The sequence below is a fragment of the Rhineura floridana genome, chromosome 17 (assembly GCF_030035675.1).
Source record: "Rhineura floridana isolate rRhiFlo1 chromosome 17, rRhiFlo1.hap2, whole genome shotgun sequence".
In the NCBI taxonomy this organism is placed as follows: domain Eukaryota; kingdom Metazoa; phylum Chordata; class Lepidosauria; order Squamata; family Rhineuridae; genus Rhineura; species Rhineura floridana.
Window position 1 is genome coordinate 27377210 of NC_084496.1, and position 19810 is coordinate 27397019.

The window sequence follows — 19810 nt, forward strand, 5'->3', positions numbered from 1 at the left end:
GAGTACATGGATGTTCAGTGTTTGTTCAGTGTTATCTTAAAGAGTTCAAGCTGTACCATACATACCAGCACAGTCAGGGAAGACAGCTCCAAAGAGAAAAGCGTTCTGGCTGGCTACTAAACTATTAAAATATTATAAATCATTATAGCTTTATAAAATAATATATTTTGCTTATTGTTTGTTTATAAAGAATTCCCCATCGTGAAGTTTTTTCAAGCTCCCCCTCTGGCACATCTTTATGTACTCCATGCTAAAAGGAAACATGAAATTCCCTGCCAAGACAATCCAAATTCTGGGCCAAGAGAATGTCAATATGCAAGGTAGATATATTTGCGTATTTCCTTTTCGTTTGCACAATTCATCTGCAGCACTTATTCTGTTTTCATGATAGGAAGAGGTGTGGGGCTCTGCTGGGCCCTGAAGAGCCACCCAGATAACTGGAGATCTTGTTCAGCCACCCCTTTCACTGCCTTGGTGCTAGCAAATTTTGTAAAATAAAAGTGGAGAGGAAGCTGAATTTTGCACCATGTAATGCCACATTTGCAGGCTATGTCTGCACAGAATAGTGGCTTACAGAAGCCCTCTTCAGGTGTTGTGATGAAGAGTTCAGAAAACATGGGGGAAGGAACAGTGGATATGAAGGTGCTGGCTTCACTTCCCTGCTCCCATTCATGTTATGCCTTGGAAATTCAGAGTTCTTAAATGAACAGGGAGCCTCTAGGGGCACAGAAGGTTGCAGACAATTGTCCTCCGCAAGTGGGTGGGTGGGTGATGGGAACAGGGACAGAAGGACAAGGTGTGTACATTCATCTCCACTGTCCCCTTCATATGATTCCTGAACTCATAACAGTTACCGAAGGCCTCTTTGGGCATTTAGACTAAGAATCAATTACATAAAATTCTGCCAAAGCTGATAGTGAGGTGAAGTTTTTGTCAGAAGTGGAACTGCAGCAGAACAGAAACAGTGCTGCATGAGCCAAATGGGTCATAACATAAATCCATGCCTTCTTATTTCCCCAGTGGAAGTGTATCTGCCTCACAGCTTCAGATAGGCCTGGGAGAGAACCTTGTCTGAAACCCTGGAGAGCTAGATGGGCCAATTGCTCTTATTACCCATAAGGCCACTTCCTATGCACACCAACACACAACACCCATTTCTGCATCAATTGCATGCCGCCCCCCTGAAACGGCAGGCATCACTGCACGGATTACATTTTTCTGTCTTGCTTTTGCCCTCTTGACTGATGCTACCCACCTCAGCTTTTCCCCATCTCTTTCCCCCATTGTTCTTCTTCCCTGTAGCTTCCCAGCTCAGACAGCTTCACCTGCCTGTCCTTTGGCGGCCTCTATTGCTTCCTTGTTCTCTTTTGATGTGATTCTCCTTCTGTGTGCATGTGTGTGTGTGTGTGTGTGTCAGACACAACACACACCGTTTCAGCTCATTCCTCTACGGCTGCCTCTCCTTGCTCTGTAAAATTTATTCTGCGAATCCATCTTCTCCCCGCCAGTGAACTGCTTGACTGTAAATCTAACAGTTAAAGTGGGTCAGTGAGTGTGGAGGGAGGCAGCCCAGGGAACAGAGGCAGAGGCAAGACGGAAGCCGTGGCGATGATTGGCAGAGTGCGGCACAAGCAGGAGGGTGATGAAAAAAGAAGCTGGGGAAAGAGAGGCCACTGAGGCATCTTGCCGTTTTGTTATCCTCTTATTTTATTAGAAATTAACTAAATACGATTCATAAAATCCCAAGGTTCATTGCCCTTTCTGTAGGAAGGAACCAGACGGATCGTCTTCTTTGTAACCAGCCTGAGGTGCCAAACACGTTACAGAGATGCGATCTCAGTGGAATTTAGTGTTACAAAGAAGAAGTGTTCTCATTTTCCGGCAAGATGCAGGTTTCAGAAGAGCAGAGATAACTGGAGTTAATGCCCGGTGACTTAAGTTGCTTTTGTTTGGGGGCTTAATATTCAGATATCGCAAATGGTAGTTGGCAATGCTTTTTTTTTTTATTTAAGAAAAAGGTTATTGGATTTTCCCCAGAAAGGACAAATCTGAATGAATTCGGTGCAGGGCGGGGGGAAGGAATATGGTCTGGCATTTTGATGCCAATGATGTTGTGTGGAAGCTGCAAAAAAACTGTATGTGTGATTGGGGAGGACTAGTCGATTACATGAGCTACTGGCCTGATCCTGCAGGCTCTTCTTAAGCTCTTATATTCTTCTTATATTCTTATGAGGTCTTTGGTTGAATGGCCACTCCTGTTTTCTACCCCGCTCCCCAAAACCACCAAAATACACTCACCCCTTTTGGACCCGCCTTATGTTTGTTTACTTGTTTAGCACTTTCAAGAAACCTTTTTTAAAAAATAATTGCAAGGTAAGCAGAGCTCGCTTATTGCTAGAAAAAAAAGTTTCTGAATCAAGGCTTAATACTTTCCAGTTAATCATGTCTGAGAGTGCTTAAGGAGATGAGGCAAGGGGCTGTTGACTCCTGAATCTCAAAGCATCCTTTCATCCTGGCAGACTCCATGCCTCAATCTCCCATCTGACAACAACCTTCACATCTAGGCCTTCAACCAAAGCCTCCCAACTTCCATCTCAAGGCCTTCTTTTGCAGCAGGCAATTGCACAGGCTGGATTTTTCCAGATGTGTAAAAAGGAAAGAAAAAGAAAAAGCCCATTTCCTACTGCCTGACAGCTAGCAGCATGGGGCGATAACATGCTCTCAGGTAGAAGGACGGAATAAATTTTGCTCTCCCAGTGACAGTTACATCACATTGTGGTCTGTAACAAGCAGTAAAGATAAGACATTAAGTATCTGAGTGGAGAATATTACTGGGTCTATTTCCCCCAAGTTCTTGGTGCTGTGAATCTTTTATCCCTTGGGCTGGCGTTGGGGTTAAGACATAATTCCATCATTTCAGACTTCAGTGAGGAAAGGTGCAGGAGATCATTCATCTTGCTCGCTAAGCATTAGCCAGCAGGAATCCCCCTAACCCTTGATCAGCTTTGCTTGCTGCAACCCCATGCCATGAGGGTCACAACTCACAGCCCCAGTGCATTTGCAGAGCTTAGTTACAAAAGTGGGGTGGGTTCTTAAAAAAAAGATTTCTGCAATACATGCTCCATCTGTACTATACATTTAAAGCAGTATTATGCCACTTTAAATAGTCATGGCTTCTCCCAGAGAATCCTGGAAACCGTAGTTTGTTAACGGTGCAGGAGGAGATCCCAGGAAAGGGCTGTAGCTCTGTAGTAGAGTGTCTGCCTTGCATGCAGAAGGTCCCAAGTTCACTCTCCGGCACCTCCAGGTAGGGCTGAAAGAGACTCCTATCTGAAACCCTGGAGCAGCTGCAAGTCAACATTGACAATAATGAGCTAGATGGACCAGTGGTCTGAGGCACTTCCTGGGTTCCCCTCACAGAGCTACAATTCCCAGAGAGGTTTAGCAATCCCTCTTACAGGGAACTCTGATAAGTGTAGCTCTGTGGGGAATTGGGGTCTCCTCTCAGCAGCCTTACCAAACTACAGTTCCCATGATTCTTTGGGGGAAGCCATGACTGTTTAAAGTGGTATTGCTTTAAATGTAAGGTGCAGATGAGGACACAATGTCTGCACAATCCTGTGCAGATGAGGGCATAGAACTGGGGTATCTGTGGCTTTCCAGAGATGGTTGGGCTTCAACTCCAATCAACCTCCCAGCTGGTGGTCAAGGATGGTGGGAGTCCAGCAACATCTGGGCTCAAAACTCATCACATGCATCGTCTTCCAATCCATGCAACAACCCTGTCAGCAGCAGTAGCAGTAGTATTCCCATACTGCAAGTAGAGGAAGCTAAGGCTGTGAAAACTTTGGCTTGCCTAAGGCCACAATGAGTTTGAGATTCAATCTGGGGACGTCTTTTTCATTGGGTGCTTAGTCTATTAGCCGTTGTGCTGCAGCCACCTCCCGTCCACGGACACCTTTTGCCAGTCACGGAAGGGCACTTTGCTTCTCTAAACTAAACTCCATAACTTGCTGAAATGCTCTTGTAATTCTACAGAGCTGGAGAGAAACAGCATTCTAGTTTGGATTTCAGTTTGAAATATGGGGGTTTGACCAAAGAAACAGGAGGGTGGGAGGAAGCTTGTTGGAAGACTTCCAGCTAATCCATAATTACAGGATCCCAAAGGTCTATGTTGTTTGACAATTGCTGCTTTATAGATGGCAAGCACGGCTTGCAAGGAGGGTTGTTTGCCAACCACTTTGGGGAGGGGGAATCAGAAACAAGCCTGCAAGCAGCCAGACAGCTGCAAAGCAACCATATTAAGAAGACATACTCTGCCCCTTTTTAAAGGCCTCAGATATGCATGACGACTTTAATGGATGAAGCTGGGCGATTTGAAAGTATGCGCAGCTGGGAAGACTGGGACGGAGCATCCAAGGGCTCTGACAACTTCAGAACGTCCTCCAACCAGGACTGAGAATCTTATTAAATTGCTGGCATGTTCAGAAAGGAAACAAAACAAAAAAGATTAAAATAAAAAACACTACCCGTTAAAACTACCCCCGAAGTGAAGTGGACTGGAAAGCCATTTTGCTACAACTCGATCTTAATGTTTCATATTTATGTAATAGGAACAAAGGAATATAATAGGCCTGTCAATGGGTGATTCATGATCTTATAGTTGATTAATCATCTGTTTAACTGATTAATAGATTAATCGATCAAATTCAAATACATTGGCATGGCAATAAAATATCAGCATGGGGAAACATATGAGCAGGGATGGATTTAGAGGGCGGCAGCTTAGGAGACTGCACAGGGCACTGTGTTTGGGAAATGCTGGGCTCAGAGGCACCTGCCATGGACTATCCAGTGTAGTGTAAGGCTAGGACTAGGACTGGAGAGAGCTGGGTTCAAATCCCCACTCAGCCATGGAATTCACTGGGTGATCTTGGACCAGTCACTTTCTCTCACCTAACCTACCACGCAGAGTTGTTGTGAGGATAAAATGAAGGAAGAAGGACTAGATATGCTGCTTTGAGCTCCTTGGAGGAGTGTCATGATATAAATATAATTAATTAAAATGAATTATTGCACACACACACATGCATCTGTTATGGGTTTCCCCCCAACCGTTGGAGCAGATCTGGGGACTGTGTAGGGCATGGGGGGAGGGAAGAGAGGGAGGAAATCCCCTTGTGCTGGTTGAAGTCATTGTGCTAGTGCAAGAGTTTTGTTGAATACTGCCTGGGATCTCCGAAACTGGAGGCATTCAAGAGGCAGCAGGAGAGCCACCTTTTGGGGATGCTTTAATTTGATTCCTGCATTGAACAGGGAGTTAGAATCATGGAATCATCGAGTTGGAAAGGATCTATAAGGCCATGGAGTCTAACCCCCTGCTCAATGCAGGAATCGAGTTGCACTCGATGACCTTATAGACCCCTTCCCACTCTACTAGTCTATGATTCTACATTGCATTAAAAATTAGCCACTCAACTATCCACTCAGCCGCTGCAACAAATAGTATAAAAAGTTCATTCTCATATTTAAAGCTGACCAAATTGACCTGTGTTGCATTAGTGAAGAATTTCTCTTTAAAAGAAAATTGGAGAAGCTACAACATCAGTGCCCATTCAACAAACGGTGTGAGTGACTGCAATCCATTCACGTAACTTTGTCATCTTTCGTGGCCGGGCTAAATTCTTCGGCATTTTAGTGCAAAGTTCTCCTGCTGAACACATTTTTGCATGCAGCTTTTACTCGTGTACACATTTTTTCAAGCAATTCCTCATAATAAAATGCATCTTGTATGTTATTTTCACTAATGTATTTTTTTTATGCACATTTTCCCCTAATACATACATTTTTGTCAACATTGGTTGGTCGGAGAACTGCATTGCAAAATTCGGATAATTGCAAATTTTGAACAATGGCTGTTTCAAAAGAAAGCACGGATTTGATAGATTCTACTTTAAATGTGAACTGAATCAAATTTCTCTCCATCTCTATATCTAACCAGTCTTGGTGACTATGGCTAGTTCTCCAGGATCCCAGGCAAAGAAAGGTGGTAGAGCGGATGCTTTGTTTGCAGAAGGTTCTTGGATCAATCCCTGGCATCTCCAGGTAAGGCGGGAAGAGACTCTGCCTGAAATCCTGGAGAGCTGTTGCCAGTCTGTGTGGGCAATACTGAGCTAGATGGACCAATGGCCTGACTCAGTTTAAAGAAGCTTTGTATGTTCATAGATCTTTCCCAGTCTTGCTGCTTGACTTCCTTGCCCTGAAGGAGCTGGCCAGGTCTGTCAGGCCTCACTGTCACAACACGTGAACTATGAGAGCACCCAAGAGAGCACATGCCATTGCTCTCCTGTGGCTTGGCATGGCAGAGAAACATTAGTAGAGGATCCCTTGAGCCCTCATCAACACAAGGGCTCCTCCTCAGAAGAACAATGGTCCCAGGTGATAGTGTGAAGGCACAAGAGGCCGCCGCCTTGCTTGAAGCTAAGCAGGTCTGGGTCTGATACACAAGGGAGGAAGATAGCAAAAAGCTGGTTGTGTGCTTAAGGTTCGGTAGGGGTTTTGTGTTTTTTTTTGAGGTGGTACTACTTAGATGTTCTGGAAAGGAGATCTAAGTGCTAGGGCAACAAGGGAAGGTGGGCAGAGCTGGTTAAGAGCCCAGGAGGACTTTGGGTCACCTGAGCGAGCTAGGGGCAGGAGTATAATTTTGGCAGAATTCACATTTGCATCTTCAGAAACTGCGCCAGGCCAGGATCTTTGTCTCTCAGTCCTGGGTGCCCCGAAATGAAATCCATCTTACCCTGTGAACTTTCTCGCAATCAAAGGATATTTTAGCTGACAATGGAACACTCACAGAATCCCCCAGTGCGCACAGCCAATTCATTTGGAGCGGTTCCTAGCTTGTTCTCATTATTAATACCCCTTGAGCAATTTTCTAAGGACCAGCCTCCATATCCTGCATTAAAGAGTTCTTTCCTCTTTGATTTATGGATATTAAGCTGTGCCAGGAGGCAAAAGGCAAGGCACCGCTGCATAATGCACTCACTACAAAATTGATTTTTCTTTTTCTTTCTCCATTTCACCACAGATCCGCCTTCTCCCTGCCTCATTCACACTTGGGCCACAGCCCAACACAGACTGAGGCACTTTCAAGCCCGTCGGTTTGAAGAAGGTTACCTCCGCTTAGCTCTCAGTTGGAGCTTGGTCTTTCTTGTGGAGAAAGTGGATGGAGAGAGGTTTCTTTCTCTCTCTCTCTCTGGTAATTTTGGCCCCATCCATCAAATAATAATAATAATAAAATTTTATTTAGCAGACGCCTGTCTGTCTGACTGAACGGACACTCTGGGCGACGTACAATATAAAATACAATATAAAATACAATCTCCTCATATACATAATCATCACATTATTAATATCATAACATCTCATCTGAAGACCATCTTACGCTAGTACAGTGTAAAACCTAACCCACCCCAGAGATCCCAGAGGCCTGCCTGAAGAGCCAGGTCTTCAAGGCTCGGCGAAAAGTCAACAGGGAGAATCAAAGCGGAATGGTGGGAGATTCAGACAGACAAAAGGAAGGGACTGCTTCACACAGCACATGGCTGAACTCTGGAATTCGCTCCCACGGGAGGCAGTGATGGCCACCACCTTGGATGGCTTTAGAAGAGGATTAGACAAATACAAGGACGATCAGGCCACCAATGGCTGCTAGCCATGATGGCTACGTTCTGCCTACACTGTTGGAGGCAGGATGCCTTTGAATTAGGGATAGAAGGATCTGTCCATTTCAGCACTCTCCATTACTGTAAACCGCCCAGAGAGCTTTGGCTATGGGGCAGTATATAAATACAATAAATAAATAAATAAATTTCTCATATTTCCAGTCTTAAATTCAGTTCTCCAGATTTCTGCAGCAATTTGTGATTTAAAATCCTAGTGAAAATTCCCCAGCATTTCAGTGCACTTTTCTCCTCACGAACACATTTTCCCTAACAGGCAGTTTTGAGGTGTGCACACATTTTTGCAAGCAATTTCTCCTTATAATGCATTTTTTTGCATGTTATTTTCACTCACATATTCCTTTTTGTGCACGAACATAGGCACTTTTGTAAACGTTGGTTGGTTGGCAAACTGCATTGCAAAATTCGTATGAATTTTGAAGAATGGCTGTGTTTTGGTTCTCATAATGTTTTGGAAAGTTCTGAATAGCTGTTCTCGTTGTTTACTGTATTTTTAATGGCTTTTATTATACAGCTTTTCTTTGCTGTAAACTGCTTTGATGTTTCTTGAAATGAAAAAGCAGTATACAAATATGTTGGCTGATTAGATAGATAGATAGATAGATAGATAGATAGATAGATAGACAGACAGACAGACAGACAGACAGACAGACAGACAGACAGACAGACAGACAGACAGACAGACAGATAGATAGATAGATAGATAGATAGATAGATAGATAGATAGATAGATAGATAGATAGATAGATAGATAGATAGATAGACAGACAGACAGACAGACAGACAGATGATAGACAGACAGATAGATAGATAGATAGACAGATAGATTAGATTGATTGATAGATGATAGATGATAGATTAATAGATAGATAGATGATAGATGATATATAGATAATAGATTGAATGATAGATAGATGATAGATTAATAGACAGATAGATGATAGATTAATAGATAGATGATAGATAGATAGATAGACAGACAGACAGACAGACAGATAGATGATAGATTGAATGATAGATAGATAGATAGATAGATAGATAGATAGATAGATAGATAGATAGATAGATAGATAGATAGATAGATAGATAGATAGATAGATAGATAGATAGATAGATAGATAGATAGATAGATAGATAGATAGATAGATGATACAGCTTAACTTGTGAACTGAATTGAATTTCTCGCCCTACTCTGAATACCAACTGCTGGTGTTCAGCACAAGTGAGGAGAGTGCTGTTGCACTTGGGTCCTGCTTGTGGGCTTTCCTGAGACATCTGTTTGTGAGAAACAGGATATTGGGCCACGTGGCCTTTGCCCTGATCCATCAGTTGGGCTCTTCGTAGCTGCTTGTGACCACCCCGTTCTTGTATCTAGATCTATTTCTAAGTTCCTTCCCTCAGTTAGACAAGTGACAGAGGATTAGACAAATTAAGTTGAGATTCCTAAACTCATTTACCTTGTATCTGAAATTGTTTCTATCTGTGCTTTATAGCTGATGCTTTTATTGAGGTTTTTAAGTTATGCTTTATGGTTAATTGCTTCAGGGTGTTTCAAGGGAAGTGATTAATAAATTAATGAAGCAAAATAAGGCCGTACTAGCCATGATGGCTATCTTCTACCTCCACTGTTGCAGGCAGTATGTCTCTGGATGCCAGTCGCTGGGCATCACAAGTGGGAAGAGTGCTGTTGCCCTCCGGTCCTGCTTGCAGGCTTCCCATAGGAATGTGGTTGGCCACTGAGAAGACAGGATGCTGGACCAGATGGTCCTTTGGCCTGACCCAGTAGCCAGGCTCTTCTTACATTCTTGACTTTTAATGTGACGAAGGAATGAACTTTCCAGATTTAGTTATCAATGTGGCACATTAAGCTCTATGGACCACAGTCAGCAAGATGGTTCAAGAAAAAGGACAGTGGCTCAGCAGCAGAGCGGAATGTCCCAGGTTCAGTCCCCAGACTCTACTAGCCAAAAGGATGGGATGGGATTGGCTCTTCCTGAGAGAGGCCTGGCCAGAGCAGAACAAGGCTGGACTAGACTCTGCAGCTCTGTATGTTCATGGGGAACCCTGTCCCTCCCCCCATGACACTGGGATCACCAGCAACAGGTTTAATCCACAGTCTGAGGGCCTCCCTTGACATTATCCCATTGGGTCAATAAAAGGAACATTAGAAGGTATCTGCTCGATCAGCCCCAAAGGTCCATCTAGCCCACCATCCTCTTTCTCACTGAAGCCTTTGGGAATCCCACAAACAGGCCTTGAAGGCCAAAGCCCTCTCCTGTTGTTGATCCTCAACTGGTATTCAAAGGTATACTGCCTCTGAACCTGAAGGATTGATATAGCCATCATTCCTAGTAGTCAACTGACAGATCATGCGTAGTAGCCATGAACAGCGTTCTCCTCCATTGTCTAATCCCTTTTCAAGGTCATGTAAGTGAGGGCCCGTCACCACTTCATGTAGCAGAGAGTTCCATAGAGGTTAACAGTGTACTTTGTGAAGTTCATGCTTCTTTCTACTGGTCTTGAATCCCCTGGCCATTGGCTTCATTGGATGGCACCATTGCCTCCTTTTGCTCTCTGTATTTTAAGTGTCAACTGAGTGGACTGGTTCCATCTCTTGGTCACGCTGCAGTATGACAAATCAATCCAAGATGGAACTATTTGGGGGGGGGGAAGGCAAAGTCAGTTCAGATGGCCTCCCTTTGACTTGTATGAGATGAAAAAGGCACAAGGGGCAAATCTTGTCAGGACACCAACCTATCAGTCAGAACTATATGGAGACTAGTGCCATCAGAGCCACACCCAGAAGTGTCACTCAAGAGGACACATTCCCTTACAGTAGCCCCCATTGAGGTCAATCAGAATTGTGCATGGGATAAGCTTCCTCCTAGCCACTTCCTGCCAGGATCAGTGTCAGTCAGATCTCCAAGAGGGTGAGAGGGTTTTCTCCCACAGTGGTGTTCTCTCACTGTCAGTCAGAATTCCAGGACAAACGTGCCTGCTCTCCTGTCATGGCTGTGTCACTTTGAGGCACCAGTCAAAATGCCAGAAAGATGTGGCGACCTCAGTTTCTCTGGCTTCAGCTCCATGCCGCTGAGGGTTGGGTGACTGTGATTCAGAAACTGATTCTCCTGGCCTGGGAGCAGAAGAAAACGACATGAGCTCCACTGCTGCCCTAGGATCCCACCGGCTATAGCCATTCATTTCAGCTTAAATGATCAGCCTTGTACTGGAGCCTCTTCGGGTTCCAGGGAGTTTGTGCCATTCCATGACAGATTAGATTTAGCCTCCCTGAGGTGAGGGAGTTTTTGGCTCTTGGGAAGACTATTGCTCAACTTTCCTGGTAATAAAGGAAATTAAAAGAGATGCCTTGAAGCCTATAATTTATCAGGTTTATTGAGGGAGAAAGAGGTGACGCTTTCCAAATTTACTTTGGTCGCTGTTGTTTTGACACTTGCACAGCGTACAGGAAAATCAGTCAGGCCCAACATCCAGGTTCCAGAAAACAGTGTGCCGAATTTGCTGCCCAACTTATGCCCTCTCTGTGTGTGCCTGTGTGTGTGCTATGCGGCACTAGAGCTGGGGTCCCTAACATGGCACCTGTGGACACTGTGGTGAACTCAGACACCTCCCTTGGCAACTGCCAAGGCCCCTTCCCAATATTTTTTAAATTAAGGCTTTTCTTTGCTTTTGACGGGGTTTGTTTGGTTGGGAGGGGGCTGCCTTTTTTTTTTTTTTTTTAGGAAGTGTTTCCTGCTTTTGTGTATGCTTTTAATTTGGTTCTGGGAGGTTGCCTTTTTTGAGGATGTCCTGAGCATTGCCAAACTTTCTTCTTTGAAATGGATTTTTTTTTAAAAAAAATCAATACAAAAAGTACAAAATTGCAAAGTGTTGCAGAGTAGGTCCTTTGTTTCAGAGTAGGAAGACAGACATAGCTATAAGGTTTACACAGGTTCTTTTACTTAATTACATCAACCATTGCTGGTTAGAGCAGTAGGCCAGGAAGAAAGGGGAAAGAGAAACTAGACTTACAACTCAGGAAGGCCACTTAACTTCCTAGGCTTAAATACACAAACCCTTTAGTGGCTTTCTGTCTCAGTATGCTGGGTATATTAATGGAAGGCTGTTGCTTCTTCCAACACAAGGAAATACAAAATATTACAAAAGGAGTTATAAATCGTTTATAAAAGGTATGTAAAAAGCAAACAAATGGATATAATAAAAAAGGGAAAGGAAAAAATCATTATCCATAGTTCAACAAAGTTTTTCATTACCAAGCAAAGATGTTTGATTAAAAAAAATGTATCATAGACACTTCCAATTTAATAGTTTTCTGCATTGTCATATAACTTTTCACAGGAGAATATATTATATAATCAGCTACTGCTCCTAAAATTCCCAGCTGTTTGAGATAATTAATGTTAGGTTCCCAGCCAATCAGTGCTTTCTTATCATCATTGTTACTTTTCTTATCTGAAATGGGTATTTTGTGGGGCCCACAACAGTGATGGATGTGCCCAGGACCCCTGGACTGGAGTAAAATATATATTTGTAGGCATACAGTGGATCTAAACCACCGTGGATGCCACTGATCAGTTCACATTACTCTGGCACATATCTAAAGCACATTCCAGCATGTTTTCAAACCTCCATCCCCCATTTACACTTGCTACATGGGTGAAGTTAAGCCAGATTAATTCAGTCTAGAATGCTGTAATTGGTAGGGCTCTCAATAAATTAAGGAACTGTTAGTTTATCAGATTATTTGCCATCTCTGTGGTAGTTGCACATCAGAGCAAAAGTAACATAAGAACATAAGAACATAAGAAGAGCCTGCTGGATCAGGCCAGTGGCCCATCTAGTCCAGCATCCTGTTCTCACAGTGGCCAACCAGGTGCCTGGGGGAAGCCCGCAAGCAGGACCCGAGTGCAAGAACACTCTCCCCTCCTGAGGCTTCCGGCAACTGGTTTTCAGAAGCATGCTGCCTCTGACTAGGGTGGCAGAGCACAGCCATCATGGCTAGTAGCCATTGATAGCCCTGTCCTCCATGAATTTGTCTAATCTTCTTTTAAAGCCATCCAAGCTGGTGGCCATTACTGCATCTTGTGGGAGCAAATTCCATAGTTTAACTATGCGCTGAGTAAAGAAGTACTTCCTTTTGTCTGTCCTGAATCTTCCAACATTCAGCTTCTTTGAATGTCCACAAGTTCTAGTATTATGAGAGAGGGAGAAGAACTTTTCTCTATCCACTTTCTCAATGCCATGCATAATTTTATACACTTCTATCATGTCTCCTCTGACCCGCCTTTTCTCTAAACTAAAAAGCCCCAAATGCTGCAACCTTTCCTCGTAAGGGAGTCGCTCCATCCCCTTGATCATTCTGGTTGCCCTCTTCTGAACCTTTTCCAACTCTATAATATCCTTTTTGAGATGAGGCGACCAGAACTGTACACAGTATTCCAAATGCGGCCGCACCATAGATTTATACAACGGCATTATGATATCGGCTGTTTTATTTTCAATACCTTTCCTAATTATTGCTAGCATGGAATTTGCCTTTTTCACAGCTGCCGCACACTGGGTCGACATTTTCATCGTGCTGTCCACTACAACCCCGAGGTCTCTCTCCTGGTCGGTCACCGCCAGTTCAGACCCCATGAGCGTATATGTGAAATTAAGATTTTTTGCTCCAATATGCATAATTTTACACTTGTTTATATTGAATTGCATTTGCCATTTTTCCGCCCATTCACTCAGTTTGGAGAGGTCTTTTTGGAGCTCTTCGCAATCCCTTTTTGTTTTAACAACCCTGAACAATTTAGTGTCGTCAGCAAACTTGGCCACTTCACTGCTCACTCCTAATTCTAGGTCATTAATGAACAAGTTGAAAAGTACAGGTCCCAATACCGATCCTTGAGGGACTCCACTTTCTACAGCCCTCCATTGGGAGAACTGTCTGTTTATTCCTACTCTCTGCTTTCTGCTTCTTAACCATTTCTTTATCCACAAGAGGACCTCTCCTCTTATTCCATGACTGCTAAGCTTCCTCAGAAGCCTTTGGTGAGGTACCTTGTCAAACGCTTTTTGAAAGTCTAAGTACACTATGTCCACTGGATCACCTCTATCTATATGCTTGTTGACACTCTCAAAGAATTCTAATCAGTTACTGAGACAGGACTTTCCCTTGCAGAAGCCATGCTGGCTCTGCTTCAGCAAGGCTTGTTCTTCTATGTGCTTAGTTAATCTAGCTTTAATAATACTTTCTACCAGTTTTCCAGGGACAGAAGTTAAGCTAACTGGCCTGTAATTTCCGGGATCCCCTCTGGATCCCTTTTTGAAGATTGGCGTTACATTTGCCACTTTCCAGTCCTCAGGCACGGAGGAGGACCCGAGGGACAAGTTACATATTTTAGTTAGCAGATCAGCAATTTCACCTTTGAGTTCTTTGAGAACTCTCGGGTGGATGCCATCCGGGCCCAGTGATTTGTCAGTTTTTATATTGTCCATTAAGCTTAGAACTTCCTCTCTCGTTACCACTATTTGTCTCAAAATACTCAGAAATGTGTCCCTTAGCTCTACTAAATAAAATGTGTAACTTAAATTGGTCCCACTGATAAATAAACTAAAGCTTTAGTTGACTGAGCTATTAATTAAAGCAGGCGTGGGGAACCTTTGGCCATCCAGATTGCTGAACTATAAATCCCATGAACCCCAGCAAGCATGGTCAATAGTCAGGGTTGATTGGAGCTGCAGTTCATCAACATCTGGAGGGCCAAAGGTTCCCCACCCCTGACTTAAACCGATTGCAGCTTTCAGTTCCAGGAACAAATATATTAGGGGTATACTAGGCAATGGCACGTTCAGTTTTCAGGCTGAAACCGTCTCAGTGTTAGATTATGTGTCTTTCCATCTGTTTCATTCCTGTTCTTGTAGCTGCCGTTTCTTCCACCTTTCTGAATTAGTCACAGACACATGAGGCGCAAGCCACATCCATGAATGAAATCACAAAAAATATTGTGGTTTTTTTTATGCCACATAGATATACAGTTAACAAAGTAGAAGCATTCCTGGAGATGACTCCTGTAACAGAAACTTTGGCACCAAAGGTAGGAACAACATGGAATGAGTAGGGATATGTTCCTACACCTTCTCATAGATGGTGGGTGCAGCTTCAACAGGGGCTTTAAAGGGTGCCTCACCGGCACCCTTTTCCTCTCAATAGTATTGGATCCTTCCCTCCCCAGTCCTGGGAGAAAGCAAGAGATCTCTTTAAGGCAAAGCAAACACACAGGCTTGTCAATTTCACCCTAGCAAAGCAAAGGCACAGGCTTATTAGTTTCTTGAAAGCAAAGGCACAGTCTGGTCAGTTTCACCTTAAAGCAAAGGCACAGGCTTGAAACTTTATCAGGAAGCAAAGCTGGTCAGTTTCACCTTTTTAGAAACACCTTCTTTAAAAGGAAAGCTTAGTTCCCGGAGGATTCCTTAACTGAGGTATTACTGTATATTTTATACGAGTTTATGATATGGAAGTGAATCAAATAAATGAGTGTAATTGTCAGGGGCTTGACACAGCTGAACCTTAATTCCATGGGACCTCACAGCTGTGTGGGAGGCACTTTTCCTCCTTGGCATCCTATGAAGAGGGAGGGAGGGAGCAGCCAGGGGAGCAGGGTAGATTTGGAAGGAATTGGTACACGGAAAGTGAAGCAGGGCCTAAGAAAACCGCAAGGCGCCTTTTCTGGGCTAACACCCAGTGGTGAGCCAGGAACGTACACAGCTCCCAGGAACCAGTCCTGAGGGAAGGGAGAAAGAACTTTACCCAGAGCCAGGTGCTGTAGGAGTACTAATCAGTTGGCTGCTCTCATCTGGGGGAGATGGCAAAGCAAGGAGGATATATAAGATGCACCTCTTTACCCTGGCCTTCGACACCTGAGATGTTTATTTTTAGGACCCACCCTATTTTCTGTGATGTTGTTTGGGTTGTTTTTAACTGATTTTAATTATGTGTTCTGAAACTGCTGTAACCTCCCAGGACCTTGAGGTAAAGGGCGGATAATAAATTCTAACTCTAATAATAATAATAACAATAAATCAAAGAACTTGCCCTCATTAAAGGCAAGTGAGAGCAAGGGCAAGTGAGGGGCATTTAAACAAACACTTGCAGTATGTGCTGAAAAATTGCTCCAAAGGGGGGATGTATTGATATTTCCAAGAATGTTCTCAAAAATACTAGGTAGTTTAATTCAGCCCTGCAACGTATGGGCACTTCTGCAATGCAATGCTCTATTTTTATAAAGGTGGGGCTAAACAGTAATGATTCACCTTGACTATTCCTGGGAACAGAAAAAAACCCTCTCTCACACACGCATATGTGCCTACATATGCCACTTCAATCACCTTTAGCCCTAGCAACTGGTCCCACAGCCAGCTTGCATGTCCACCCACACCTGCCAGCCTCAAACTGTGCCATGTCCTATAAGTGACTTGCAGTGGCAAGACTTCGACAGCTTGAGAAGCCTGGGAATGATCTGAAGGGGAAAAATATATATATTTGGGCTTCTTTCGGTAAAAATGAGTGAATGTCAATGGTAACGAAAGAGCGATTGTTCCCCCCCCGCTTTTAGTAGCAATTACATTTGTTTTGCCATGAAAAATAAGAAACACTATTTATAACACAAAAGCATATGAAATGCAAGTGGTTACTATATCTCAAGAACATGTGCAGCTGAATCACTCTATTGGGGGGAAGGAGAGCTCAAAGCTATTCTGTGCCTTTCCATGTCAAGAAAGACATTTAACTCTGTGAGATCTGCACTGCCAGTTCCAACCTGGAGATTGATTTGGCAGGGGGCAGATTCTGTGGGTTTGTATTTTTCCCATCAGACAGCCTCTGGAGTCCATCTGCAAGTGGCGGAGGCAGCACCAAAACGGCCTAATGATGACTTGGAGGTCACAAAATACTGACGGACTCTTGAGGGGTGGAGGAAACGGGAGGGAGGAGAATGGAACGAAGGGGCTTGAACAGCCTGAACAGCTGCCTGAAGAGCTCCATGTTGCAACATTTTGTTGCAGGATGCACTCGGCCCCCTTCAGAATTGTACCAATAGCCCTGTGCACATGATGCATGAAGGGCTAAGAGGGGTGACATGCCTTCTGCCCCCACCCCTGGCATCCATACATTGGTTACGAATGTCTGCAAAGCATGTAGAGGTATATGAGTTTGGCCTTTCCCTTTGCTTTGTGAGCCAACTTTGGCCGAACATCCCCATAAAAATGCAGTCAAATGATCAGTCAGTCAGTGGAGAGGAACTGTAAAGCTTATTAGTTTTGCTACTATTTTCAGATTAGGGCAACCAATGTACATCTTATTGGGTTAGAGAAGGGACAGGTCCCTGTTCCCAAGACATGTACAATGAAGTGATGCATGATACAGGTTTAAGGTAAGCAACAGCAATTGCAGCAACTTTGGGTTCATTTCATTTGGGAGCCAAGGGTTCGATCAAAGACCTTTGTGGGGAAAATGGATTAGCTGTTGTTGGACTTCATCTCTGATCACTTCAGCCCCATGAGCAATGGATGGATGGGTGGAGAAGGGCATGCCAGCTATCAACTATCACCAAATATATATATATATATGTCAGCTTTCTAGCACTGTTTAATAGCAATAGCCATATCTTAACTGTTGCAATCAATTAGGGATGGGGTTCACTACCTAGCTCCAATCCACTTGTATTCCGATAGTCCGTCGTTCAATCCTGATCCGCCTTTTTTTGTTTTGATTTGGCACTTGCTGATTTGATCCACTGTTTGCTTTTGGCGTCGATAAAAATTACGTAATTTTTAACATAAATGCTTATGTAAATCCTTGGAAGTTAATGGATATAATAGTGATTGTAATTACAAAGATAATTACGTAAAATCGGGGGGGGAAGTGGGGGGGGGAAGCCATGCCAATTACAGCCACGGCCAGCTGCAAGAAATCAGTGCCGGTCCAAAAAGACAGTAGACTATGGGATTCAGTCAAAATCCGGTACTAACTCCAATTTAGCGGATATTCTCCTCTATCCCTAAAATCAACGTATGATTGTTAAAACATGTACTCACACACATCAAACATCAGGGACAATTTTGAAGAACAACAAACTTTGGGAACAGTTTGGTTTCTTTTCTCGTCTGTGGATTGCTGCCTTCATCATGTTTACATGGTGCTCTTAACTATTATGGGCTGGGAAGGGTTGTAGCGCATCTCCTGTATATCCTGAATAACCCTAGTTCAGCCTTTGACATCTCCAGGGAGGCCTAGGAATGTCCCCAACCTGAACCTTGAAGGGCAACTGATAGTACTGAGCTAGATGAATCTATGCTAGCCAAGTCTTCTTTCCTATCTACGGGATTGTGCTGTTAGCCCAGTCAGTGAGGTGCTTCTGTTGCAGGAGTCTGGAATCTTGGCAATTATGAGAATGGAATGTGCCTTTTTGTAACATTAATTCTAGATTTTTTTTTCTACCACCACTACAGCACTTAGAAAAGGTTCCTTCCTGTTGGTTTCTTTTTGTCTTATTTTTTTAAAAAAACTTCATCTGTTTAGTCATTTTCTTAATTAAATATAGATTATAGCTCTGGGACTACAGGATTATTATTTATTCATGAATGACTTAAGATTTTAAAGTCTGCACCATGAATGGATTGTTTTATGTCCGCTTTGGGGACTGTCAAAATAGCATTGGGCAAAATCTCTCTGAATCAGGCATGAATCCACTAAGGCTGCAATTTTGTATCCATTTACCTGGGAGTAAACCCCACTGAGTGAGAGCCAGTGTGGTGTAGTGGTTAGAGTGCTGGACTACAACCTGGGAGACCAGGATTCGAATCCCCATACAGCCATGAAGCTTACTAGGTGACCTTGGGCCAGTCACTGCCTCTCAGCCTCAAGAAGACAATGGTAAACCCCCTCGGAATTCTGCTTACCATGAAAACCCTATTCACAGGGTTGCCATAAGTCAAGATTGACTTGAAGGCAGTCCATAAGTCCATAAACGCCACTGAACTCAGTGGGACTTACTTTCTGAGTAGATGTGCTTAGAATTGCACTATGGGGTTCTGAAGCAAGTCCAGGGGAGTTGCTAGATACTTAAACGATGGGCATATATTGGCATTAAATTTGTATAAGCCAATTTATACGTATGGATACAAATTTAAAAATTAAATATCACAGAAGCCAACGAGTTTCCCAGGCAAATCGCCCCTGATAAATTCTTCAATTAATTTGCTCCAAATCATCCCAAATCACTACTTCTTCACCCTAAATCAGTTCCTCTTTATTTCTCCCCAGATAATTTGTCAACAGATTATGTTTCAAATCAATTCAATTCCTCTTTAATTACTCCCTATCCATTACTCCCCAGATTGTCTCTAGATACTGTTGGAGTCCAACTCTGTGGCCCATCGTTTGGGATGATGGAAGGGGTGGGGGAGAAATTCAATGCAGTTCACATTTATAGACAAATCTTCCCAGTTCGCACTTTCTGAAACAATATGGGATCTGTTGAAATTTGCCCTTCTCTGAATTTTACAATGCAGATCTCCACAATGTGTACAAAAATGCATATACGACGTTATATGTATGCATTAAAGTGCATATATATCAGAGAAAAAGGCATACAAAATGCATGATGTAGGGTTAATTCGTTTCACAAAAATGTACATAGGCAAAATTGCTTACAAAAATGGGTATATTAGGAGAAATTCATAGAATGCTGGTGAATTTTCATGAGGACTGGTTTTTTTAAAAAAATCCACACAAAGTGCTGCGGAAATGTGGAGAGCTGAAGACTGGGAAAGTGAGAAACTAAGAGAAGCTGACCTAGACAAGTTTGCCCACCCCAAAATCCAACAATACGTGGAAGGCCACAGGTACCCCATCCCTCACAGAAATAGGTGTATTGTCAGATTTGGTGCCCCTGGCTCCAGAAGGGGTTGTGCTGTGCTCCTCACGCACCAGTTCCAGTGGGGCTGAGCAATCTTCAGCTGTACCAGGGATTCTGATCCCTGGAATCTTGGAATCTCTTGGAATC

The 19810-nt window shown here is 43.4% G+C and overlaps 1 protein-coding gene across 7 annotated transcripts in view; it reads left to right on the plus strand.

Moving 5' to 3' along the window:
- The window catches only part of ELFN1 (extracellular leucine rich repeat and fibronectin type III domain containing 1), a 238077-nt gene that overhangs the window by 178244 nt on the left and 40023 nt on the right, over positions 1 to 19810 (plus strand). Inside the window, exon 4 of one of the 7 annotated variants that reach the window (XM_061599986.1) lies at positions 191 to 320. The exons of the other annotated variants lie outside the window; for them this stretch is intronic. The gene's annotated coding sequence lies outside the window, so the exon portion shown is untranslated. The remainder of the gene's footprint in view (positions 1 to 190; positions 321 to 19810) is intronic. 7 annotated transcript variants of the gene reach the window in all.